The sequence below is a fragment of the Bubalus kerabau genome, chromosome 11 (genome assembly GCF_029407905.1).
Source record: "Bubalus kerabau isolate K-KA32 ecotype Philippines breed swamp buffalo chromosome 11, PCC_UOA_SB_1v2, whole genome shotgun sequence".
Taxonomy (NCBI): Eukaryota; Metazoa; Chordata; class Mammalia; order Artiodactyla; family Bovidae; genus Bubalus; species Bubalus kerabau.
The window spans coordinates 74224135-74251049 of NC_073634.1; the positions used below are offsets into that span (position 1 = coordinate 74224135).

The 26915-nt window shown below is 53.2% G+C and overlaps 1 long non-coding RNA gene across 3 annotated transcripts; it reads right to left on the reverse strand.

The window, feature by feature from the left end:
- Positions 1–535: 535 nt before the first annotated feature.
- On the reverse strand, positions 536–15874 carry LOC129623327 (uncharacterized). Of its 3 annotated transcripts, none has more exons than XR_008700489.1 (3): positions 15856–15874; positions 4126–4340; positions 536–905 (listed from the first exon to the last, which is right to left on the reverse strand). It is a non-coding gene; the product is annotated as an uncharacterized LOC129623327 (long non-coding RNA). The 3 variants fall into 3 exon arrangements; XR_008700488.1 differs by lacking the exon at positions 15856–15874 and adding an exon at positions 4797–4916; XR_008700490.1 differs by lacking the exon at positions 15856–15874 and adding an exon at positions 4525–4542.
- Between the last annotated feature and the right edge of the window lie 11041 nt (positions 15875–26915).

Sequence of the window (26915 nt, forward strand, 5' to 3'; positions counted from 1 at the left end):
GCTGAGGCAGGAATGGACGTCTGGTCTCCTAACAGGAGAAGAGTTTGTGTTCTTGGAGCCCCAAGGGGCACCAGCTAGGGGCCCATATACTTAATTCATAAAAAACCTCTGGGAGAAGCCATGGCTACAGGGTCCTGTAACGTCAGAGCTAGAAGGAACATGAGAGATCATGTATTACTACTCTACCCTTACCCCATTTGACAGATGAGGAAACTGAGGCTCAGAGAAGGAACTAGGCTGGTCTCAGGAGGCAGAGCTGAGGCCAGACTCATTTCCTGATAAAAAGGGTAGGGCTCTGTTTTCTCTGTGAACCTGGCCCATTTCCCCTCACTCTGGCCTGGGGTGCCTGGAAGCAGGTCTGTAGGAACCTCACGTTGTGGAATGAATTCTGGTAGCTGAAGTCAGGAAGGTTTGCTCCCTCCCCTGTGGCCCCACCCAGGATGATGTGCCCAGGGGCTCCTGAGCAGTGACTATGGCCAATGAACATAACCCACAGCTGAGAGCAAACACAGAGCCTCATTGTTAGGGACATCGATTGCTGCACTGGGTTGGGCATTTATTTATTATCACATCTATTTCTTTTCATTAACAGAAGGCAAACATTCCCCACCCCAGTAACTGGAAGGCTACCACCTGTACCAAGGGATGGGTGATGTCTCTTGAGGCTGGGTTGGGAGCAGAACCGACCTACTGACATGGTCCTTCCATCTGATCCAATTCAGACGAGAGTAGGAAAGACTCGGGCCAGACCTGTGGGAGAACTGCCCACACCATCGGGGTCCAAGGGTGCACCACTGAGTACCATCGAAAGCTGTGGGGTGGATTGGGAGACAGAGCTGGTCTTATTCCTAGCTTCTCCTCTCAATTTTCGGCAAGATACTGAACCTCCGTCTTGGTGTGCTCATCTGTAAAATATTAGGGGTTGCAAAGATGAAATAGTATACATGTAAAAGCAGCTAGCATAGTCCCTGATATATTGGTGCTCAGTAAGTAACCCGGAAAAGGCAATGGCACCCCACTCCAGTACTCTTGCCTAGCAAATCCCATAGACGGAGGAGCCTGGTAGGCTGCAGTCCATGGGGTCGCTAAGGACTGAGTGACTTCACTTTCGCTTTTTACTTTCATGCATTGGAGAAGGAAATGGCAACCCAGTCCAGTATTCTTGCCTGGAGAATCCCAGGGACGGCAGAGCCTGGTGGGCTACCGTCTATGGGGTTGCACAGAGTCGGACATGACTGAAGTGACTTAGCAGCAAGTAACCCGGAGCTGTGTCTGAGGGCATGGTAAACCTGTATCTGCAGATGAAACTGTCAGGCCACGGGGACTCCATACAATACGAGGTGGATCTGAGCTGGGTTGCCCCTGCTTGGGGAGGATAATAGCCTGGAAGTAATCTCACCTGGGGCCAGAGAAATAACCCTGGTAGCCTTCTCAGTCGATCGTCATCTTCAGTTTAGCTGTCATTTCGATGTTTCCATCCTTCTCTTGCTCCCAGGGTAGGAGCCCCACGCCCCCTCCATCCCACCCTCAGCTCCCCTTTCTCCTTGGGACACACCTGCAGGCCCTTCTCTTCCCCCACCAGCCCTGCCTTTCCCTCGGGAGGTCTAGGTTTCTTCTTGCTCTCATTTCAGAAGATCCAACTTCTCTGGGGTATTCCTGCCCACCCCATTCCCCCCAGCAAATGTAAGAGGGATTTCACTGGCACCCTCAGCAGAAAGCTTGGGAAGAGCCAGGTTCAGAGGTGCATGCTAAGTCGCTTCAGTTGTGTCTGACTCTGCAACGTTGTGGACTGTAGCCTGCCATACTCCTCAGTTCATGGGATTCTCCAGGCAAGAATACTGGAGTGGGTGGCCATGCCCTCCTCCAGGGGATCTTTCTGACCCAGAGATTGAACCCACATCTCTTAGGTCTCCTGCACTGGCAGGCAAGTGTTTTACCACTAGCACCACCTGGAAAGCCCCCAGGCTCAGAGGTAGCTTTACCTAATGAAGGAGGATTGAGTAGGTGGAGTCTGAAGCAGACAAGTCTGGACCCCGGGGATGTGAAGAGGAGGTCCTGTGGGGGCAGAACAGCAGAAATGCTCGTTCCTTCCTGGCTTCCTCGCACAGGGCACCCCCCACAGGCCCAGGGCCCCTGGGAGGAGACCCCCACCCACAACTTCACCCAGGCTGTCTGTGGCTCAGGGGAGGGGCTTCCTATTTTCCAGATCCTGGACTCTCAGCTTGTAATGGATGGTGTGTCACCTCTAGCAAAATGCCTGTCAACAACTCTAGGGATGGGAACTTGAACTCAGCTCTTTGGTTTGACCTTAACAGACTGTGAAAGCTGAAAGGATGCCCAGGCATCACAGAGACCGGTTCTTCTTCCAAAGCAACACAGAAGTTCTGCAGGGTGATGAAAAAAGATGGTAGTCAATAAAATGGCTCCATTTTCAAATAAATTCGGAAATGACTGAATTCAGTGGGCTTCTCTAGTCAGGGCTTCTCAGAGGCTTTTGTAGGCCAGTACAAATTATGAATATCCAGGATGCATTTTCCAAAAGCATCCCTTGGGAAGAGTGATTCAACCAGCCCTCTGGCATTAGGTGAGGAAACTGAGGCACAAGATTCTAGGGAGAGAACCTTCAGTGAGTCAAGGTCTCTTGACCCCAGGGTCTGTGTACTGTCTCTGACTCCAGGATTAAGCTAGGTCATTTTTTTTTGAATTTTGTTTTTGCATTGTAATCGAGGGCATGGGGCAGTGGGAATAGAGTTTATTTATTTAGGCACATTATATATGTTCTGAAGGACAGAACCAGGGCCAGGTAGAGGTTCTTGTGAGTGGAATTTCAGCTCCACCCAAGGAAGAACTTTAAAATAATTAGACCTGTCTAGACATGAACTGGGAGAAGGAAATGGCAACCCACTCCAGTACTCTTGCCTGGAAAATCCCGTGGACGGCGGAGCCTGGTAGGCTGCAGTCCATCGGGTCGCTAAGAGTTGGACACAACTGAGCGAATTCCCTTTCACTTTTCACTTTCACACATTGGAGAAGGAAATGGCAACCCACTCCAGTGTTCTTGCCTGGAGAATCCCGGGGACGGGGGAGCCTGGTGGGCTGCCATCTGTGGGGTCACACAGAGTCGGACACGACTAAAGCGACTTAGCAGCAGCAGACATGAACTGAGCCAACCCATGAGGTAGCAAGCTTCCCATCATTGGAGGAGTCCAACTCATGCTAACTGACCAGCGGGTGGGGTAACAGATGGCTCCCAGAAGATAAGTGCATGTTCCAATCCCCAGAACCTAGGAATGTGTTATTTGGAAAAATGGGTTTATGCAAGTGTCATGAAATTAAGGATTTCAACAGAGGAGCTCATCCTAGATTATCTGGATGAAGCCTAAATCCAGTGACAAATGTCTGGATAAGAATGAAGCCGAGGGAGATGGCACACGTAGTGGAGGTGCCCGTGTGAAGACCATGGAGACAGACGTGCTAAGGCTACAAAACCCCGCAGCCCCCAGGGGCTGAAAGAGGCCCTGTGCACACCCTGAGTTTAGACGCCAGGCGTCCAGAACTGTGGGAGAGCACGTTTCTGTCATTTTAGGCCAGCTTGTCTGTGGTAATTTGTCACAGCACCCACAGGATAAGGATAAGCCACAGGGTAAAGAGATGCTGTCAAGGGGAGATAAGCACAGATGGGTGGAGGGAGGCTTCCTTGAATGAACCTTGGGGCCTCTTCTGACCCTCTGCCCAGCGGTCATTATACCTCCAGGACACCTGTGACTCAGTGACAGAAAGCCTGTGCCAGGATTTCCCCATCTGCCCTGGGAAGGGGAAGCCAACAGGGCACAAGGCCCGAGTTAGGAAAAGCCAATGGGGGCCGCTTAGTGGCTGCACCCTGGCTGGTGCTCCCTACGGCCCTGGCAAAGACCCCCACTTTGGTGTCTTCAGCAGAGAGTCCCTTAAATCAAAGAACCTACAGCATCTCCACTAACTGATCAGATGACCTGTCCAAGGGGGTGGGGGGTTGGCTTCTGTGAGAGCAGCTTCTGTGTCCATCAAGTGGGGTCTGCCCTTGGGTTCCCTGCCACACACACAGGGAAGGGGGACAGGGCGCCCCCCGAGGACAGCCTGTTCCCTCACCGCTCCACGCAGGCACGTCCACACGCACGCAGGGGCTCTGTCGCAACCGCCTCTCTGCCCCAGAGACAAGCGATAACACGCCCGGCGGCCCGTCTCTTCTTGCTTCAGTCCCTGGCAGAGTAAGACCCAACCCAGGTTGCAGGGCACAGCAGGATTAATTGCCAGGTAGAGGAGGAGGCTGTGGTTTGACTGTCTGAGCAACAACCTGGGGAGAGCTGGGGACAGGAGAGAGAGGAGGGTGAAGCCTCTGCCCCCCTCAAAGCTCCTGACTGCCCCTAAGGCCTGCAGCCATGGCAAAGCCAGTGTCAGCGACTTTGTCCTCCAGCTGGGAGCCCAGCCGAGCAGGCACCTGGCTGGCTGTTGCCTGCCTTCTTAGGGAGCAGAATGAGCTTTACACACCTGGGTGAGCCAAGCGGGGTGCTGGGCAGGAGCCCCAGCCCTGGCACACCTGCGCGTGCGGTTGGCTGGGCTCACCCAGAGCCCAGCTGGCCTTGGGTGTGGGGAGGGTTCCCACTGGCCCAGCTGCAGTGTCACAGGAACCCCCAGCGTCCCCCCACCCCTGCCCCTGGCACCCTCGTGTGTCCCTAGAGCCTCAGAATCTGCTCTCAGAGGTTGGCCTTGCTTCACTTCCCTGCTCCTTCTCCCACTTTCCAAGTCCTCCACAGACTTACCCCAAACACGAGAGGAAACGTGGCATTCTCCCCTCTCCAGGTCAGAGAGGCTTTGTAACCACGCCCACAGGCTCTGTAAATGTTTGCTTGTAGGCTTGTTTGGCTCAGCTGGGCCAGAATTGGGTTGAAGCCCACCCCCCCATCCCCCATTCTCGATTGCCTTCTCCCCCTCCCATCACCACCCTAATTTCAGGCTCAACTGTGTGCGTTTAGGGCTTAATTAAACTCTTGTCTTGCTTTCAGAAGAGACATTTTCTGCCCCAGGGAGTTGCTACCGAGCTTTGTGAGGAAGGCAGGTCTGAGCAGGCTCCCGGGGGAGGGCCTGCTGGTGGGAGAGACGGCACCATCTCCTAGAAGCGGCCAAGCTGTGGCTGAGGGGGACCAGCAAGGCGGGAGGCACAGAGGCCTCAGCCTTGATGGCGAGGCTACCCCCAAGCACAGGGGGGCCTCCCTGCCTCCATCACAGCCACTGTGTGCAGCTCTCAATTATCACAGGTCACACTGTCCAGGTCACACTGTTCCTGTGCCCGCCCTGCCCCACCCGGCCCAGCTAGCAGCAGCCTCCAGTGCATTCCGCCCACTGCTGGCCGCACCCTGGACTCACCATTTGAGATTCCTCCCTCAGGGCCAGCCACCCCCACCCAACCAACCGCCACCCCCAAGGAGCCTTGGGAGGAGGAAAAGGGCCCCATGAGGGGACTCTGCCGTCAAGGTCCTCAACCCAGGTCAAGGCTGCCTTGCACTGGTTCCGGCAGGGACCCTGTGGTATGGAACTTGCTAGAGAAGCATGTCTCAGGGACAGACCTGGGCAAGAAGCCTGGGTCTGCTCCTTACTACCTAGGTGTCCTTGAGATGACTTCATCTTTCTGAGCCTCAGTTTCCTCATCTGTAGGTTGGGAGTGCTCATAGACCTCTCCCACAGATGCGGAGGGCAGTCGAAAGGGACCACACGGGAGAAAGCATTCTGTTAAGTTGGATGAAAGGCAGCATAAATAAATATTAGGTAGAATTTCTATCAAGATTAAGCAGGCAGTGGGCAAGAGCACTGCTGGAGCTTCATTCCAGCCCCTTCCAGCTGCCAAATATCACTCCATGGTCATCCTCCCACCCCACCCCCGCCTCCAACGCATTTTACTCAGTGAGCATCGTGTCCCCTGCGTGCCCTGTCCCCCACTCCCCACCCCAGACAGAGACTCATCTCGCCATCTCTCTTTCTTTCCTCCAGTTTCAAAGGCCCCTCAGGCATCCCCCACTGCTGTTTTTACCAACAGGGAAGCTGAGGCAAGGATCAGGAAAACCCTTGTCCAGACCACACAGCATGTCTGTGGGGGCCAGAGCCAGATCTCCAGACACCCTCAGTTCACTCACTCAGTCCTGTTCGACTATTTGTGACCCCATGGACTGTAGCATGCCAGGTTTCCCTGTCCATCACCAACCGCCGAAGCTTGCTCAAACTCATGTCCATTGAGTTGGTGATGCCATCCAACCATCTCATCCTGTTGTCCCCTTCTCCTCCTGCCTTCAATCTTTCCCCAGACACCCTGCTTGGACCTAAAGCTCCTATCACTGTCATGTCGGAGGAATCTGCTCTCTAACAAATTCTTTGGGTTCCTGCGGGGCAATCATTAACAAACAGGATTCTGGGGAGCATGGATCCAAGTTAGGGTGTCAGGGATCATCAGAGCCGGAAGGGACTTCAGACCAGGGCCCCAAAGAGGGGCAGGAACTGTCCGGTCACATGCCCTGGCCTCAGACTCTCCCTAGCCTGTTCTGGAGGGGAGGGACATCCTCAGCCCTCTGTCCCAGGAAGCCTGGTCTTCCCCAGAGGATCCCCCAGGCAGGACATGGGGGTGCACTCTAGAAGTCTGGAGGGAAGCCCATGGGCCACTGTCCCCAGGTGATCCCTGGTCAGCCCAGTGACTATGCCATTTCCATCTTCTGAGAGCTTTCCTGTGGGATGACAAAGAATCCAAGGGAGGAAGCTTTTCATCTGCCCCTGGGAGGACCTAGGTGCTGCCTCAGAGCACTTCAAAGCCTTTCCTGCCATGATCTCACATAGCCTTGCCGGCCAGCTGGGATTGGGAGGGAGTCAGGGCTGGGGAACTCTGAGGACTTGGTGGGTAGGGAGAGGTTGTGGAAGAACAGGACTTGTCCAAGGTCACACCCTTGAACGAGTCACTTTTCTTCTGGGTACCTCAGTTTCCCCATCTGTAAAATGATGCCTAATTATGCTTCATGCTACCCGGATGACTTGTGGCCCATATGAGTGACAATGAAGGCACAAGCACGTTGTTTGGTCCAACATAGGTGAGCATAAATGGTGGATTCTTCAACAAGCCAGTTTTCTCACCTGTGATACGGGAACGATATGGGAACACTATGCCTATCACAGGTGGGATGTAACCAAATGACACAAGTGCCTTAAACAGGGGCTTGGCACCCATGGGGCACCCTATCAATGCTACTTCTCTCCCCAAATCTCTAGACCAGCTAGCAAAACCCATGCCTATGGGCCTCCTCCTATTGCCCACGTCCTCTGAGAGTTCAGTGGTCCAGACTCCCCTTGGCAGCCACTCCAGGGCTCTCGCAGGTAGGAGGCTCTGTTGCTGCTCCATCAGCCTTACTGCAGGTTGGGCTGGAGCCTACATCATGTGATCCTCTCCCAGGGGCCAGGGGCTGTGAGTTCTAGCTCTCACAGGGCTGCAGACTTATTGTGTGGCCTCAAGCCAACCTCCTGGCTTCTCTCAGTTTCCCCACCAGTAAAAATCGGGCTAATGACCATCAGCCTCCTGCACTGGGATGTAGGGAGAATTAATTAAGGTTTGTAAAAGGCTTTGAGACCCATGGATGAAAGGCCCCAGAGAAGAGCAGAGTATTATTATCCATTATTAGTACTGTTATAGTCCATCCAAAGATCTCAAAGTCTCTTACAAATGGTAATTAGTACCTTGCAGGGATATTTTGAGGGTGATTAGTCCCATTTCACATTTGGGAAAACCAAGGCAGAGAGAGAAGTGAAGTCAGAGCAGGGTAGAAAAGGGAAGAGCTGGCCCAGGGTTCCTAGAATCTGTTGCCACCCTGGCTCATATCCTCAGCCCCCAGGGTACACTTGAGCATCTTCCTTTGGACCAGCCAGCCAGGGCCCACAAGGGGCAGGTGAGGTGCTTCCTCACCTGTTGCTCTAAGTCTTCCCTCAGGGCAGCCCATCTCCAGTCTGGCTGGGTGGCAGAAGCTGGCACTGAGGGGACTGGAAGGAGGACCATGAAAGCAGAGGGCACAAGTGGGACCGGGGGAGTGGAGACGAGACGCAGGGCAGCTCACTGCTTTGGGTGCTGGGTTCAGAAGCTCCCTCTTGACAAGAAATTCCTCTTGTCACCTGGAGGGTGGGATCACATCAAGTTCCAGTGAACCAACGTGAGTCCAGCCTTCCAAGCTATCTCTCCAAGGGCATTCAAGAAGGGGAAGAAGCATGAGGCTCTATGACTGATGAGGCGGGTGGTTCTGGGCTGTCAGTCTATCGAGGACTCACTGGACTAGAGAGCCCCATCCCTATCTGCCTTTTCTGAGGGAAGCCCACTTGCTTCCTGGAGACAATCAGGAGCCCCTGGTGCTTTTGACGCGCTCCCTGGTGCCCTGCTATATGGATATGGTAATTTTTTTTGTTTTTTTTAAGTATCCCAGAGCTGGTAGTTTGAAGACAGGTTGCACTAGTTTGCAGAACAAGCCATGATTCCAAGTACATGGAGTAAAATCAGTGCTTTAAGGTGGCATGCTAAAGAGGTATTCTACAGCAAATCCAGCCTCAGAGCATGAAGCCCCATTGGGGCTGCACAACTCCTAGTCCTTGTCTTGCTCCTCAGCTCCATTCCCTAGGAACCAGAGCACTGAGCGAGCAATACTGATATTCAGAGACATGTTCTAAATGTTTAATAACAACCTTTCAAAAAGCAAAGCCAAAAAAAAAAGCAAAAAAGATTGACATGTAGCGTTTGCCAATTTCAGTGGTGTAAATACCATCGCTGACTTCAAGCTAGAGCTGTAACATCAATCAGCTCACTCATCTCCCAAAACCCTAACAGCTGGTTCTCTTAAGCTGGTTCAAGCCAGTTCCTTCACACCACCATCCCCTGAGACCATTTCCCCAAGGAGAGAGGGAGCTTACTGGTACCATAGGGAGGGAACCGGGGGGTCCTTCTCGCTCAAAGTGGTTTCTTCACTGGTTCTTCTGTCACCAGAAATTCCTATGAAACCTTCAATTCCAGTAGAGCTCTGACATAGATGGAGAGAAGGAGGGCTGAGGCACCTACCTACTCCCAGGGTTGTAAGACTCTTTCCCTGGGTGTCTTCTTGAGATGTGGTAGAAGGCTGCTAAGGAAATGGGCATAAGATGGGTGGGTTTTGTGAAGGCAAGGAATTAGAAGGGGTCCAGGTGACTGTCAAAGTGAGAGGCCTCAGGGTAGAGGCTCTGGCTGGGAGCCTCAAGCACAGCATTCCGAGCCTCCTCTGCCTCCAACTAACCAGTCGGGGAGCAGAAGCAGCCTCTTTAAAATAACCTATAGTATTCAAAGAAATGGCAGAAGCATCCATGAAATAAGAGCAAGGTGACAGTTTAAAAGGTGACACTGGAAAATTAATGAAGAGCTTGGAAATTAATGTGATGGAAAACCTTTTTTAAAAATCTAATAGAAAAAGTCAGAAGATAAAGTCAAGAAACTTTCCCAGAAAATTGAGTAAAAAGGCAAAATATTAGAAAAGGGGAAAAGTACAAGATGGAGAATTAGAGAATGGATCCAAGAGTTCCAACATCTGCTTGTAAATAATCTGAGAAAAAGAAAATGGAGAAATTTGAGGGGAGATAATCAAAGAACTGAAATAGGTGACCAATATGAAAGGACCTACCAAACGCCTAACACGATAGCTGAGAAAAGACCCTCGCCAAGGACCATCACTCTCAAGTTTCAGAACGGAGAGAAATAAAAGAATCTAAAAACTTTCAGGATTGGAAGAAAGCAGGTCACATGAAGAGGATTAGGAATCAGAATGAAATCAGACTTCTTAAGAGCAATTTTGAAAGCAAAAAAGACAAGGAAGCTGTATTTTAAAAATTGTGAAGAAAAACAGTGTTTAATGAATACTTGGTTAAACTGTGAGGGTAGAAAAATATATACAAAAACTAGCTATGCACAATCTTCAGACATGGAAAATCTCAAAAAAGTTTACCTCCTGTGAATTCTTTCACTGGAAGCTGTTATTTGAGTTGCTTCCCTAACAAAGTGAAAAGGGGAAGCGCTAGGAGCCCAAGAATGGAATGAGTGGTGAAGAGACGTCTCAGGTGACAAGTGTGTTGCAGGCATGGAGGGCGACCCATCCAGATCAGAGCCTGAGGGTGGAGGCCTCCGGGAGGGCTTTCCACGTGGTTGATGAACCACAGATCTGAGGGGGCTTTTACACTCTGTCTCAAGGTTATAATAAAATAAAATTAAAAAGTCGCTCAGTCATGTTCAACTCTTTGTGACCCCATGGACTGTAGTCCATGGAATTCTCCAGGCCAGAATACTGGGGTGGCCAGCCATTCCCTTCTCCAGGGGATCTTCCCAACCCAGGGATTGAACCCAGGTATCCCACCTTGCAGGCAGATTCTTTACCAGCTGAGCCACAAAGGAAGCCCAAGAACACTGGAGTGGGTAGCCTATCCCTTCTCCGCAGATCTTCCCCACCCAGGAATCAAACCGGGATCTTTTGCATTGCAGGCAGATTCTTTACCAACTGAGCTATCAGGGAAGCCCATCTCAAGGTTAGATGAACCATGTTGCAGTGTGTTGAGAATAAATGGGAAGGATAGATACCGAGATAAGTTTAGGGGAATTAATAGATACCCTTCATGACGTCTTATAGTTTCTCTGAAACATAAGTCATCCGACAAAATGGGAGGGAGAAAGAGACAGATATGGGCTTGAGTCACTGGCAAAAGTTTGGAGATTCTGTGTCAGGAATGAAAGGGGCAGTTAAATGGACACAAAAGTGCCCGAGTATCAGGTACCACACACTTGCGGCAGCACCTGTCAGCAGAGCCATGAGAGAGCTGTCTGCTCCATGACCAGTGTGAGGTTTATTCACTGATCATTTATCACTACTTTGAAATAATTTCAAACCTATAGAAACTTATCAAGAATGATGCAAAGAACTTCTATATCCCCTTCCCCCACATTCTCTGATAAAGATTAACCACAATTGTGCAATCTCTATTTGTTTCTTTCTCTCTTTTCTGACGTACATATAGATCTGCCTTTTTTCCCCTGAACCATTTGATAAAAACTTGTAGACAGGATGCCCCATGAGCCCCAGATACTCCAGTTTGTACTTCCCCCAAACACCCTCTGCTTGTTACTATCTGTGTGTGCTCAGTTGCTCAGCCGTGTCTGACTCTTTGTGACCCCATGAACTGTAGCCTGCCAGGCTCCTCTGTCCATGGAATTCTCCAGGCAAGAATACTGGAGTGGGTTGTCATTTCCTACTCCATGTTACCGTCATTCACCCCTCCAAATTAGGAAATCAAAATTAGTTTAATGCCACCCCTTAATCCATGGACTTGGATGGATTTCTCCAACCGATCCAGCAATGCTTCATTTGCCTTTCTGGCCCAGGGTCCATGTCTGACTGGCATTTAGTTACCATGCCTCATTAATTTCCTTCAATCTGGAGCAAGCTGATCTTTCTATGATGACCTTGATAGTCTTAAAGAGTACTGGTCATTCAGTCTATGGTATGTCCCCCAGGGTGGGTCTGTCCTGGTTTCCTCATGTCCACTCTCAGGACATGCATTCTTGGTAAGAATCCCATGAAAATGATAATGTGCTCATCTCAGGGCATCACATCTGGGCATATGTCACTGACCTGGCCCACCAACAGTGATGCAATCTTGATCACAGGTCAGGCTGGTGCCTGCCGGGTTTCTCCACCGTAAACTCATCATCTTGGTCTTTGATACCTATGTGGTGGGGAGGTACTCCAAGACTACCCTAATATCCCGTTTCTCTTCAAATCTCCACCCACCTTTGATGACTCCAGCCTTGTTCAACCACAAGGCTGTTGGTTGCCAAATGGAAAAGATCTATTTCCATCACTCATTCTACACATATTAGTTGGCATTCTACTGTAAGGAAGAGGTTTTTTTCTCCACCATTTATTCATTTATATCATTAGAGACTCACAGATTCTTATTTTAATCCAAAGGTTGTAATCTGTTACCATCACTGTTTATTTTGATGCTCAGATTGTTTAAAATTAGGCCTTGGGAGATTCCAATGTCATTTTGACATGTCCCTATTATTTTTGGACTGTTTCTTTAGTTTCTGGCACAAAAAGGTATTTTAAACTCATCTTGTATTTTTCCTGTTCTAGCCCTGGGATTGGCTATTAGCTCTGATTCCTTTGAGTGGAGAGTGCTACCAGGGTATCACTGCCTGTAGGCAATTGCCTCTAACCAATAGCATTGATTGTCTGTTCCAGAATAATGTCAAAGAACGGGGGCAAATCCTGGCACCCTCTTCTTATACCTGCTTTAACAAGCGATATCCCTGATGCTTTAGCATCACACGTGGCTCTGTCTATTGGTTTGACATAGATATTTTAAAACCACATTAAAGAAGTATCCTTCTATTTCAATTTTATTAGGAGTTTTTTTTTTTTTTTTAAGGAGGTATGGGTATTGAATTTTATTAAGTAGATTTTTTGGCATTCATCTAAATGGCCAAGTTGTTTTTCCTCTTTTGATATATTAATATGAGTTATAGTATCAAATTTAGCAGTATTAAAACCACATCTCTTTCTCTGTGGTTAGAATAAAGTCTATTTGGTCAGGATGTGCTTTTTAGAATATAATACTTGATTCAGTGTGTTATTATTTAGGAATTATGAATCCAATATTCATAAGTGAGAAGAGCTTGGTGTTCCCTTTCTTTCTTTTCTTGGTTAGATGTCCTGGTGGGGTGGAACCAGGATGCAGGTAGGGAGGAAAGGACAGAGGGCAAGTGAGAGAAAAGCGGGGTGGCGGGAGGGGGAATGTCCCTGGAAGGCACAGGAGAGAGATGCACAGCAAGCTGCAGAGAGTTCTAAAGCGGAATTTAAAGAATGGAGCCCATCCCGGTGGGGTCGTCTCACATTTTGGCTAGGGGGTGACTTGCTGAAGAAAAGCTGTAAGTCATGGGGTTTGGAAAGGTCAAGAAACTGTGAGGCAAGGATCTGGATAGGCTGCCCACTTGGCTGTCGAAATCTCCCCAAGTGGAGGCCAAGAAACTGGCAGAGTCAGTGCCCAGGCCAGTGGGGTCATGACCTGGAAGCCGGTGAGATTGCAACAGCAGGGAGGGGCTGGTGGCCTGGTTTGCTGAGAAGACCCGCAAGGGGAAGGTGACTTCTTTTTCTTTCTAAAAAGGGTGAAATGGCTCAACACACACCATGGTGGATGAGTACTGTCCTGCCCTCTCCTGAGCTCAGGTGCGGAGGTGAGAGAGGGAAGCTGACGGCCTGCTCTGTGAGGCCAGGCATCAGAGCAGGCAGAGGTCAGAACTGCCGCCAAGGGAGGGGTGACTTTCCTAATCTCAACGTGAGGATCGATTCAGTTCAATGAGTTAATAGACTTGCCTAGCACAAAGAGAGCCCAACAGAACCACCGTTCTTATTATTATTTGTACTAAGTAATTAAACGTCTTCAAGTAGATGCTAAATGGCTTTTGCAGGTAGTGCCCACAAAACGTGATTGATATGTTCTACTTATAGGCAGAACTGGGTGCCTTTCCCCACCCCACCTCCATCCTCCATTCCCTTTCTCATTCAGATCCTCCCAGCAGCTGTCAGCATCCGCAGGTCCCTAGACTCAAAGTCCAGCAGCTCAATGGCAAGTTCCACAGACCTGGGCAATCTTGGGTCTCATCTGGAAAATGGGTAATGATGCCTCCTGAAGTTGGAGCAGGGCACCAGTGCTACGACCACATGCCACTGAATCTTGCCCTGCTCTGAGCCCAGGACCACCTAGCACTGCAGGTTTGGTGGCTGCTCAGAGGCTGAGCAGATCCCCGGGCAGAAAGGGGGAGAGAGAGGGCCCGGATTCCTGCAGTGGAGTTAGAGGTGGGGGTATCGAGAGCAGGTTTTCCAGTCCAGACAGGTGCTAATCTGTCAGGCCTAGGATCTAGGAACGGAATTCAGACACAGGGAACTCCATGGCAGGGGAGCACGGAGAGGCAGGGAAGGTACAGGCCCTTGGCTTGTGGTTCAGTGGGTGGTCTCTGTAGTTCTCCATTTACGCTGGGAACCAAGAGAACAGCCGGCACCACACGCCTCCTCCCCGCCCATTTCCGACCACGCTCCTCGTCCCAAAGGCCCCTCCTGGAGTCTGTGTGGTCACAGGCCCTTCCCAGGGTCATGGCTAGGGACACCTCTCCCCTGGGTAGGACCCTCACTCCTCGAGGGACAGGACATGCCAGAAACGCCAGGATGAACTTGGAGGCTTGTCCTTCTTGCAGAGCGGGGAGGGAGAAGAAAGGAAGCAGGGAGGATGGGACCCCCTCAGCAGAACGAGCTTCTCCCCAAGGGAGGGCTTCCATTCCAGGCTCTGGCTGCTGAGTAATAGTGATGGTGATGTTAATACTCATTCAGCATCTGCCACGTGCCTGAATCAGAGCCACGCTTGACAGATGAGGAAACCGAAACTCAGAGAGTCTGATTTACCTACAGCACCAAAGCTGGTCAGGTCAGAGCAGGATTTGGATGCCATCTATGGAGCCCGGGGCCTGAGCTTCAGTCCCCTCCATGTGCAGAGGATGAGTGTTTGGAGAGATGGAGTGAGCTCAGCCATTGACCAGGAGTGTGGTCAGGCGGGGGCTACTGAACATTTCTGGGCCCCAGGTGTCTCTGCTGGAAAATGGGTAGAACGTTACTACCCACAGAGAGGGGTGAAGAAGAACAAATCAGAAAATGCAGTTGTAACAGAGTCAGCTGGGGTCTCCCCAGCCCCGGAGGTCTCCAAGAATCAGCGAGAGACCCCACACCAGGCTCTAAGGAGTCCAGGGCCCTCCCCAGGATGTCTGCAGATCACCCAGTGGGGTGAGATTGGGGGCACCTAGGTTCAGGACCCCTCAGCCTCTGAGTTTCTCTGTGTGTGGCACCCTGTGACAGCCCAGGCAATCTGTCCCTTCCTCTCCGTCAAAAGCCAGCTCTCCCACACCCAGAGCCAGAGGTCTTCACTGCGCAGTAGACTGGGAGGACAGAGAAGCAAAGAACTCCTAAATGCACACTGCACCCTCCAGCTCTTCAAATGCTCTTCAGGCACAAGACTTCCCATCTGCCTCTCCCTGAAGGGCCCCAGAGTCCCAGGGTCAGCTTCTCCTGGGCTCTGCCCCCCTTTCCCTCCCCCACCCTCCCCCCTCCCGAAGTGCCCTCTCAGGTTTTCTTCGTCTGTCCGGCAGCCCAACTTCCCCATCCCCTCCTGCCTGACTCCTTCTAGACCATTCTCTGCACATCCAAGTCAGCCAGGTGCTCACAGAGCAAAATGCCCTTCATCTAGTGTAGCTACCTTTCTTAGACAGCAACTTAGGTCACCTAAGCCAAGGAGGGCCCACAGGTGAAGGGGTTTTCCCTTCCCATCAGCAACATACTTCCCTGCTGGCGACCCACCCTTCACGGGTGTGTGTTCTAGTTGGCGTATTATTGCATTGTTCTCTGTTAAGACCACTTGGAAATAAGATGAGCTGGCGCTAGTGGTAAAGAACTTGCCTGCCAATGCTGGAGACAGAAGAGACATGGGTTCAGTCCCTGGGTCGGGAAGATTGCCTGGAGGAGGGCATGGCAACCCACTCCAGTATTCCTGCCTGGAGAATCCCATGGACAGAGGAACATGGAGGGCTACAGTCCATAAAGTCGCAAAGAGTTGGACACAACTGAAGCGACTTGGCCCACAGCACAGAGTTAAGGGCTCTATGTAAACTTGGGGAGGTGAGTAACTATCGAGAAAACAGGACGACCACTGAGTTCAACCCCTTACTGTGTGGCCTCAGGAAGATCTTACCTCAAGACTTTCCATTCACCTGTGACAGAAGGGGGCAGGGCAGGACGAGGTGGTCCCGGAGGACCTCTTGCTTGCTCCCTGCTTCCTGGAGAAGTCCTGGGAGGCCTGACACCCTCTTGATTCTCAGCCCAGGCCCCGGGCTAACCCCCGTGGCACGTGCAGCTGGCAGCCCCTGCCCCCCATCGCCATGCCAAGGAGGCAGCCCTCTGCAAGGAGGAGCTGCAGGCAGAGGGGCCGGACGCTCCTTAGATGGAGGGCTGTGGCTAGAGCTGCGGTTTGTGCTGCGCACGGGGAAGGCCAAGCAGGGAGAAGTGGGTCCTGCTTCCTGACTCAACCACGGACTGTTACTTTGAACAACAAGCTTCCTCTCTCTGACTCTTGGTTTCTCATCTGATAAGGAGCACCTGGCTTCTCAGGAGGGCCCGACCCCGCCAGCACGGATCCCAAGGCCCTGGGCCCGTGGAGCCCGTGCAGGAGGCCAGCCTTCGGGGCTGAGTTTGGGGAACACCCAGCTATAAGAAGAGCTGCCTGTGGAGGCAGGAGAGACACAAGAAAGAAGACTCTGAAGACTTAGCTGGCCTCCAGACTCCACCCTAACATACAGAAATCAACATAGAAAAGGAAGCAGCGAGTTACAGCCCCAGGAGCCTAAAGCTCTAAGCACGGGAAACGTTGCCTCAGCACCCTGATCCCTCAGTACTCACTTGACCTACTTTGTGTCAGGCAAGGTCCTACCACCAGTCACGGTCACATCACCCTGACCACATTCTCGCCAGCTTCCTCACGGGGCTTCCATCAGTCCCAACCGCCACCAGGACCCCTCTGCCAAGGACTCCATGTCAGACCACCAGGACACCTGATTCTGCCCTGTGAACCTTGGGTTTGAGTGAATGAAGGAATGTTTTCAACAACGATTAGTTATTGGGTGCCAGGCTCTGAGTTATACCCCAAGTGTGGTGGGCATCATGATGGCCCAGCTGGGTCCCCTAAGGTGAGGACTTGTTGCCCAGGTTCCCAAGGGGGCTGGCCAGCCATCTGGCCCTTTAGGCATGGCCTCAGCTCCAGGGATCCACCTCTCCCAAGATCTGATGTTTCCTAGGGCTGCACAGATTCATGCCGATGCATTCGAGAGTATAAAGGACCCCTCCGGAATGACTCTGGAGAGCAGCTCTGGTTCTATGACTCCCACAGGGCTGGCTGAGGCTGGCACTGGGCAGCCCTGCTCGGCTTCCCTCTGCCCAGTCCTGCTTGCTTGCCCCCTTGCCCCCTTGGGGTTTAATCCCAAGGTCCCTCCCTAAGAAACGTCTTGCATGCTGACTGTGTCAGAGCCTGCTTCCGGGGAACCCGGCCAGTGACGCCAAGGAGAGATATGACCCTTTCTAAAGAGTGCTCCACCTAGTCGGGAACAGAAACAACAGCAGCAGTAACAGTAACCACAGAGCTTCCTATGGGCCAGGATGGTGGATGAAAAATGTACTGTTGCATTTTACATCCACCATCGCTGTATTAGCCAGGCCTCTCTCGTTGAAAGACACACAAACTCAGCTGAAGCAGCTTTACGTAAAACAGGGAATGTATTGGCTCACACGACTGAAAAGTCCGGTAAACCTCTTGCTTCAGCCCCTGTTGGATGCGAGTGTGGTTCTGGTGCCAAGAGTGTGGTTCGTGGCCCTGTTTCCAGTGTTGGCTTCGGGCTCAGGCTCATTCTCTCCTCTGGGCCTGTATTAGTTTTCTATGGCTGCTGTAACAAATCACCACAAACTTGGGTGGCTTAACACACAGAAGTGCATTCTCCCACAGTTGTGGAGGCCAGAAGTCTGAAGCCAGACTGTTGGCAAGGCCTGTCCCCGCTGGAGGTGCTGAGAGGAAAACCGGCCCCAGGCCTCTCTTCCAGCCGCGGGTGGCTACTGGCACCGCTTGGTGCTCCTTGGCTTGTAGCTGCATCACTCACATGGCTGTCTCTTGTCATGGGGTCTTCTCCTTGTGTATCTCCACTTCTAAATTTCCCTCTTCTTATAAAGATACTGGGTTCCCTGGGAGCTCAGTGGTAAAGAATCCACTTGCCAATGCAGGAGACAGGTTAGATCCCTGGGTTGGGAAGATCCCCTGGAGAAGGAAATGGCAACCCACTCCAGTATTCTTGCCTGGAGAATCCCATGGACAGAGGAACCTGGCGGGCTACAGTCTATGGGGTCGCAAAAGAGTCGGACACAACTTAGCAACTAAATAACAACAACAATAATTAAGACACCAGTCGCTGGATTAGGGTCTAACTTCATCCAGTATGGCTTTATCCTAACTTTACATCTGCAAAGACCCTCTGGCCAAACAGGATCACCTTTAGAGGTGGCTAGGACTTGAGCATATATTTTTGAGGGACTCACTTCAACCCATAACAATGGCTAAAGGCTCAAGTTTTCCTTCTATAAGCCTAGAACTTTGATGGGAATGAAGTCTCAGTAACTCCAGTAAATTTTCAAGTAGGATTCCCACAGGCCTGGTGTGAGTCGCATGTCCATCCCTGGGAACCTATGTCTGTGGCCAGGGCAATGGACTATCCTGATCCCCGTGTGTTCACATGGGAACCAGGAATTAAGGTCAGCCCTACGTGGACCACACATCCAAGTGCAAGTCCGTGATATCACCAAAAGAAAAAGGAATGGACCCTGGGAAGGCCAGAATAACAGATGCTTCTCGGCCTCTGGACTCCCAGGGTGGGCTTGTTCCCGCTTACTGAGTGGGAGATGGAAACTTGGAATCAGTGAATGAGAAGGGAGCTGAGACGCTAACCCAGACCTTTCTGACTCCAAAACTGGGCTGTTTCCCAACAGGTGAATGCCAAGATTTCATAGGGTGTTTTCATCAGACAAAGCCTCCTGGAGGAGGTGGGGCTTGGGCTGCGCCTTGAGGTGAGGGAGCGGAGGCCCAGCCAGGAGAAGGAGAGGCCTAGAGTCGGAAGAGACCCGAGGCCTTTGGTTGGGTCCTTCTAGGGAAGTGGGTGGGGGATGGTGGCTGCCATTCCCTTCTCCAGGGGATCTTCCTAACCTAGGGATTGAACCCAGCCAGGTCTCAGCATTGTAGGTGGATTCTTTACTGACTGAGCCGCCAGGGAAGCTCTTGAGCTCAGCCTCTTGATACCAGCTATAAACTATAGGAGGGGACCAAGGACCAGCTGGGACTTCCCTCACACTCATGTCTAGTGTTGGCCTTCAAAAACCCCTCCAGACAAACTGTTCTTGTGACCGATGCATGGACAGACCTTGATGTGGGGAAATCATTACATCCTGATGGTTACATCCTGGTACCAAAGGCATTTCCCCAACCACCTCAGGAGGAAGAGCTGCCAGGCCAGCTGCTGGGCTGGCTTCCCCGCTCCCTCCAGCTGGCTCAGGGGAACTGGATGGGGGTCGGCTGCACTTGGGCCCCCAGGAGCTGGTACATTTTGTGCTGGGCTTCAGCGGGCTCTCTGGGAAGACAGCAAGCAGGGGGATTCCTCCCACTGCAGAGAGGCTTCAGCTGAGGATGGAAGCCCATGAGACACTGGGGAAACACCCCTGGGGCTGGCTTAGGAAGGGGGTACTCCTCCAGCCAAGGGGTGGGTGACAGCTGGGGGCCCCACAAGTCTTTTGCAAAGGACTTTTGCACAGGACTGGAGGGCAGTTCCCATTGTCCCCATAACATGTGTGTGTACATGTGGAGGCAGGGGAGAGGGGGGTTCCATCCCCTGGTGCTACCTAGCTCTGTGCAGGTGGTTTTGGGCCACACCCAGGACTGCACTCCCCGTCAGGGGTTCTGGAGGAGATGCCTTGAGACCCTTGCCCACTGGGTCCCCCAGTCTTTCCAGTGACTCAGTATGGAGTGCCCCGCTCACCTTCCCCTTGCCTCCTGGCATTTGAGAGAAGGGGAAGTGTGTGGGCAGCTCCGGGATTTCTTGGTGACCGATCCCAGGCCCCCTTCCCTGGGGCACTGGCTGCTCCGGAGGCTGCTGGGAAAGCGGCCTGTGGGAGGGGCAGCTCTGCCTCAGAGGGAAGGCCCTTCAGGTCTCACTGACTTGGCTTCTCTCAGAGCTGCTAGCTCTGCTCCTGAGACGGCCAATGGCTTCGCTTTAGGGCAGTGGTCCCGGGCCCCCAGTTCCCCAGCTTCCAAAGGTGGGGAGTGGAAGGGCATGCGGAGGAGCCCCGAGTTTCTCAGGGGTGGATTCAAAAAGTGGAACGGGAAGGCCGGGGAGAATCTCTGCCCAAGACATTGCCATTTAAAACGTCGAACCAGAAAAATCTTCTCCTGAAAAGCTGGTGCGCTTCCTTTTATTAGGAAAAGAGAGCCTGGCACCAACAGCATCACCTTTAGGACAAGCCAGCCTGGAAGCTGTGTTCTGAGGCCACAGCCACTTAGCCCGCGGTTCTGGGACAACTCTCTCCTCTTCTACCTCAGCCTTGTATTCCTTGAAACCAGACTTTAAAGGCCTCTTATGCCTGTATTTTCCATTGTGAGTCATCTCTAACCTATTTGGAAACAGTCAGGACAGACTGAGTGAATGAATGAATGGATGGTAGCAGTCCCTGCGTAAATGCCAGGCCCTGTTCTAAGCACCTTATGGTATCGACTTATGTAAGCTTCCCAACAACCCTCTGAGAAGACATTTCTAGCATTCCCATTTCACAGTCAAGGGACTAAAGCACAGTGAGAATGAAAGCTGACCCCAGCTCAAGGTTGCCTGGATCTGCACTTTCCTTCCTACAGGCACTATCCTGCCTCTGAGAATGAGTGAGAAGAGCCATAAGCACAGAGGTGGAGGAAGGGGAGCGGAATGGGGGCGGGGGTGATGGTGCTGGAGGGTCAGAGCCCATGCTGGCAATGCTGGTGGAGGTGGTGCTGCAGGGGGCACTGCTGAGGAATCTGGCTGCTTCCAGCTCTCCCATGAGAGGGTTCCTTCAAGTGCAAACACAAGGCAGCTGGTGCTATGGGAAGCTGGTTCCTGGCTCACTGGTGACCTTGGATAAGCTCCTTACCCTCTCTTGGCCTCACTCAGCCCATCTAGGAGACAGTGGGATTCAGGAATCTGGGAGGCCTTTCAGCTGAGACACACCGAGGCTCTCCCCACAGAGGAGCCAGCGCAGGGGTGAGCTCCGAGCGTCGGCGGCCTGGCCCCAGTAGAACCCGGATGGCATGGGAGCAGGGCGCGAGGACGCTTACTCTGATAGCCTCGGGGCCCAGGCATCAAGACCAAACTACTCTCCTCCCAGAGAACTGCTGGGTTCTCAGAGCTGGGAAGAAACCCGGAGACCATCTAATCCGCCCTCTCACTGTACAGACAAGCAGACTGATCCTGGGGAAGGGAAGAGAACTCCGCAGGCCCACCACTAAGCCCCAGCAGATGGAGGGCTGGACCCCAGTTGCCTGTCTCTTCTTCCACTTCCACTTCTGCCCACCTTCCACTGCCGGCGGTTCTTTTTCCTTAAAGCCCCAGCTGCCAAGCGAGATGGCTGCGGGCAGGAGAGACCCCAGAGCATCTGGCTGGGCCAGTGGATCTCTGCCCGTCCCTCTGGCCCTCGTGTCACCTCGTGCCATGAGTCACAGAAGCATCACTGTGACACCAACCTGGTGAACAATGACTTTTGAGGTCAAGCAGTTGCTTATGACTAATCCTCACACTCAAGGTGCTGAGTTGGCCCTGGGAAAAGGGCAAGGGAGGCTAAATCTGTTTCTGGCAGCCTCCCCTGGGCCCTGGACCCCCAGGACCCTCCCCCAGTTCCACATCTGCATGCCAGGGCTCCTCAATCCCAAGCCTGCTCTGTGCGCAAAGCTGGGGGTGCCTTGGAAAGAATCTGATGGGTATTTTATACTGGGATGGTAACATCTGTGCCAGGGAGGGAAAGTCCCTTGGTAAGTAGGGGGCAGGGGGTGGGACTGTGTTCTGGCTCCTGGGCTCTTGATAGCTAAGCATGCGCTTGTGGAGAAATCCTGTCCCCTCTCTACTCTCAGTGTCCTCCTCTATAGAAAGAGAGCTCCTGTCGGATGTCGCCTCATCGTTACACAGTCTGACCTTCGAGGCTGATGGAGTGCTCTCTCTCTCGTTGTGTATTTACATTATAAGAAAGAGATGTGAAAAGGGTGGGCCTCAGCCCAAACAGCTGTGAGTCCAGTGAAGACACCTTGGCTAACTGTCTGCACAGAGCCCTCCCATCTCCCGCCCCACACAGCGGCCCCTGCAGCTCTTAGAGTAGGTTAAAGCTGGAGCAATGGCCCCTCCCCGAGGTAGAGGGACTGGACCTGGGGCAGGTCAGTGCACACCATAGGATCAAGGATCTCACCTACCCCTGAGGGCATCACCCTTACCCCTACACTAGCACCCAGACCCACCCAGACCCCACACATTCCCTTTAGGCACTGGCTCCCCAACTCATGCCGCCCTGGAGAGGGGGTGTGGAAGCCCCTTCTGGCCTCCACAGACAGCTTTCTATCCTCATACAAGTTGTCCATGTTTTCCCCTACACAGAGGGTACACCCCTCCATCCCGGCTCACCAGCCCATCAGGACAGTGCCCAGGCCTACCCTTCAGAGCCAGTTTCTCCAGAGAAAGCTGCTCAAAGGATAGAGAAAGGAATGGAATGAGGCTGAAGAGTGGGGTTCATGTGAGGAAACCTCTTAGTTTATGAGCAGGACATGGAACAAATGAAGAAGCTGAGCCTCCGAGGGTAACCTAGTAACTAGGAAGGGGTTGGGGCTTGGACCTGGGAGCCCTCCACCCCGGCCTTGGAAGGGAAACAAGCTTGTTTTAAGGTTGGAGGCACACAGCAGAGGCCCACCAGCCCCTCTCCCTCATCTCTGCGTGGGGATCACGCCGACCTCACGGGGTACAGTCTCGGGGGTGCTGTTGAGGAGGTAACAGGGTCAGGGACCCACACAAATGGGCCTTACTGTCAATATTATTATCATTATTACTCTTTATACCCACCACAGTAAACATGATCCTTGGTGCCTCAGGTGCCAAGGAGACGCCCCGCCCCAGGGCCCCTGCCCGCAGCACCCCAGGAAGCCACCCTGCCTGGCCTCTGACGTCTGTCCTGTCTGGGAGCCCTCTCCTTTCTTGTGGTTCCATGTTTGGAAATCTCCCTCTGTTTTCCCGGCTCTCCTCTGACCAGAATGGCCCGAGCTCTCTGTCCCTCTGTGCACATGAGTAACTTTTGCTAAAAAGCAAACATCACTGGGGCACCCAGCCTCGTGGTTTGAGACTGTGCGGTTTACCTCATGACGTCATCTTCCTTCCTCCAGATAAACCAGAAGAGACTTTACCGCTCAAAATCTCGCTGGTCCTGGGAAATGGGGCCTGCACAGTCCTTTGAAGGTTCAGAGAGGGCAGCTGAAGGCATCCCCAGGCCATGCGTCCCCAGGCTGACCTGGGATGGCCAAAGCGGGTTTTCTAGCACCGAGAACCTGGGCTGGTACAGGCTTGGACAGAGCTCTCTACACGTGGGAATCAGGCTCAGGGCAGGGGCTGGGGACCCTGAGGCTGGTCAGGAAGGGCTGGGACCTCCACGGTCCCAGGTGACAGAACCAGGCCCCCCTGCCAAGATCCACAGAGGACCCTTCCCCTTCCTCAGATCAGGCCACAAACCCCTCCCTGCCCCCTGCCAGCCCCACAAAGTCTGGAGGATGCCAGGGCTGGGGGACAAGGAAGGGGTGGCTTATGTCTGCCGAACATCCCCCTTCTCCCAGGCTCTGTGCTCTATTATCTCAAGTGATGTTCTAACTGCCCTTTGAAGTAGGTAATTTATAGAGTGCTCAATGACAGATGACAGACCTAAAGCTCAGAGAGGTTTGAGGCTTGCCCAAGGCCCCAGTGAGCCATGGGCACACAGTCAGTGTTCAAGAATGTATGCTGCATAGAAATGAGCCCCGATGGTACCTTCCAGAGAAGCAGAGGTCTCCAGGACTCCCAGGATGAGACCAGTTCCTTTCCAGGGGCACCTGTACCCACGGTGGGAGGGGTCCTGGCCGAGTAGGGCCTCTTCAGAAAGACACTGGACTTCAGGCTGGGGCCAGGGATGGCTAGAGCGACCCAGAGTCAGCTCAGTTCAGGCCTGTCCACTGCTGGGGAGCATGATGGCCCTTCTGCCTTCCCAGGGGGCCATTTTCTTCTACTTGACCCAAATCCTTACTGGGCCTCCACCCTGTGCCTGTCCCGCTCACTCCACAGGGTGCTGCAGGGAACGAAGGGAGGGGAGAGGACACAGAGACCTGGTTCCCGTCCTCGGGGAACCTGCACTCTTTGCAGACATGATGACAGGGTGTGGGCCAGCACCGCCACAGCGTGCGTGACCACTGTGTGACTGGGGGCCTAGCCCCACACTCGGCATGTCACACGCTTGTCTCGTTGAACCCGTTTAAAAACAACCTGCAGGGGCTTCCCTGGTAGCTCAGTGGTCAAGAATCCGCCTGCCAACACAGGAGACACAGGTTCGATCCCTGATCCAGGAAGATCCCACATGCCGCGGGAACAACTAAGCCTGTGCGCCACCAATTCCTGAGCCTGAGCTCCAGGAACTGCAACTACTGAACTCTTGTGCTACAACTACTGAAGCCCACTCACCTTAGAGCCTGGGCTCCGCAACAAGAGAAGCCACCACAATGAGAAGCCCACGCCTTGCAGCTAGAGAGTAGCCCCAGCTCTGTGCAACTGCAGAAAAGGCCACATAGCAATGAAGACCCAGTACAGCCCAAAATAAATAAGTACATCAGCATTTTTTAAAAACCTGCAAAGTGGCTACTGTTTCCATTTTGTAGATGAGGAAAATGAGCTTCAGTCTCTTGCTCCAGGTCACCCAGCTAGGAAATGGCAGAGCTGAGATTCAAATCTGGGACAGTCAAGACTATAGGACTGTGGTCCTGACCACAGAGCTCCAATAACTTTGCCCTGAAGCAGAAACCCCAAGTCCAGAAAGCTGGACTGAGTGTGCCGAGGGAGGGATGAAAGGGAGCCAGGGGCCTGAGAAGGGAACAGAGGAGGCAAAGGGCACTCTTAAGAGGGGTGCAGCCTGAGCCAAGGTTCATGGTACAAATCGTCCCATTAGGACAGAACCTGGGCGTGGGAAGGGGGTGCCTTTGGGGAGAGAGATGAAGAACTGAGCCGGCAAAGTAGATGCTAGGGGACAGACCCCACCCTGGTGTAGCCTAAGCCCTTCGCAGAAGCTTGTGTCCTTGGGGTCAATGGCCAGTCCAGGCGGGAGCTTCTCCAGGGGCCACCCTCCTCAGCTGTGTCAACCTCCCGCCTTACTCCCTGTGGCCCAGATGCCTTCCTGGGTCAGCTGTTGGGACTAAGCTGTCCCCGAGCGAGCGGAAAGCCTGAGCCACTCAGAGACTGCTGGGTCTGTGGGCTGAGCTGGAGATCTGGACAATGATGGGAGCAGATAGCGCCCACGTGGGTGGTCTCCGGGAGAGCCTGGGAGGAAACCAGGCGGGGCGCCTCTGTCCTTGGCCTGGGCTCCCAGAGCTCAGCTGGAGCAGGCGCGTCCACACCGCAGGCTGGGTGGCTGCAGGGCCTCCAGGCCCCTTGGAGTCTGTCCCCCAGATCATTGCTGGTCATTACGAATCACTCTTAGGCAGCCATAACTGCCTGCCTGTCTACCCTGCCAGCAGCTCCTGGTTGGGGTGGGGAGGTCTCTCCTGCACCCGAGGGTGGGAGGGGGTGATAATTCCACAGCCACAGTCCTGGGCAGCTCCTCTCCACTCTCTGCCCTCGGACACCCACTCCTCTCGTCAGCCCACCATCTGTTCCTCCATCGACAGGAGCTGTTCTCTGAGGCCCCAGAGCAGGCAGGACCTTGGGCTGGTCTGCCAGGCCCAAGGGTGACTGGGAGGTAGGGATGGGGCAGGGCCAAGGGCAGCAAGCCCTGAGCGAAGGCACTGGGCTGGTGTCTGAGCCCAGCTCCCCCTGGCTCACACTCCTGGCAGGAGGCCCAGGCTCAGAGCTGGCCTCACAGGCTGCTTCGTGACTGAGAAGCTGCCTCCTGGGCCCTGCTCTGGGTGGGAGGGGCCTGGGAAAGTCAAGTTGTGGGGCCTGCATGGCCTTGTGGGGCCGGCCCAGGCTGTGTGTGGGGGCCCAAGAAACACGGAAAAGCCGTTTTCTTCATTAGGCATCTGGGTAAAGATTGAAGAACTCAGCAGGAAGGCTTTTCCAATTATCCAGACTTGGCCTGGCAGCCAGGCCCCCAGGGGAAGCAGGTTTGCCTCCTTCGGTCCTTAGAAGGCTCCTCGCTCTCCTCGCTGCCATGGTAATTAATGAGAGCCTCTCTGAGGGGTGGGCAGCATTCTTCCATACCAACCTGCCATTCAGCTGCCCTGCTGCGGCCCTGGCTCTGGAACCTGGGAGGAGCAAGGTCCCCAGATCATGGTAGCCGTCCCCAGAGTGAGCCAGTGAGGCCCACTTAAAGGCCAAGCTTGGGTGACACAGGGATAGAGATGCGGCCACCGCAGGCTCTCGGCCACCTTGTGTAGTGGCTGCAGCGGCCACAGTGACCTCTGCAGGTGGCCAGGATGGTGAGGGTCTGACACCAATGACCAGCGCCTCGATTTCTCTGGAAATCTGGCTAGACCTCTGCTCTCAAAGAGCATGATGCTCAGGGGAACCTCATTCCTAGGCACTGCTCTCTGCTTCAGTTTTGAAGGTAGAGTAAGAAGGACTTCCCTGGTGGCTCAGATGGTAAAGAGTCTGCCTGCAATGCAGGAGACCCGGGTTCAATCCCTGGGCCAGAAAGATACCCTGGAGAAGAAAATAGCAACTCACTCCCAGTATTCTTGCCTGGAGAATTCCATGGACAGAGGGGCCTGGAGGGCTATAGTCCATGGGTTTGCAAAAGAGTGGACACGACTGAGCGGTGACACTTTTTCACTTTCAAGAAGGGCCAGTGCCTGGTTGGATGAGGGATTAGAGAGAGTAGGGGTGATGTCTCTTGGCAACTTGGGGTGCCATCATCTGAGCCTGAGGCCCCTCTGGGCCTATGTAGTCACCCTCTAACTCCAGAGGCTCCCCCATCCCATCTGCTTCCAAGGTGGGATGACTG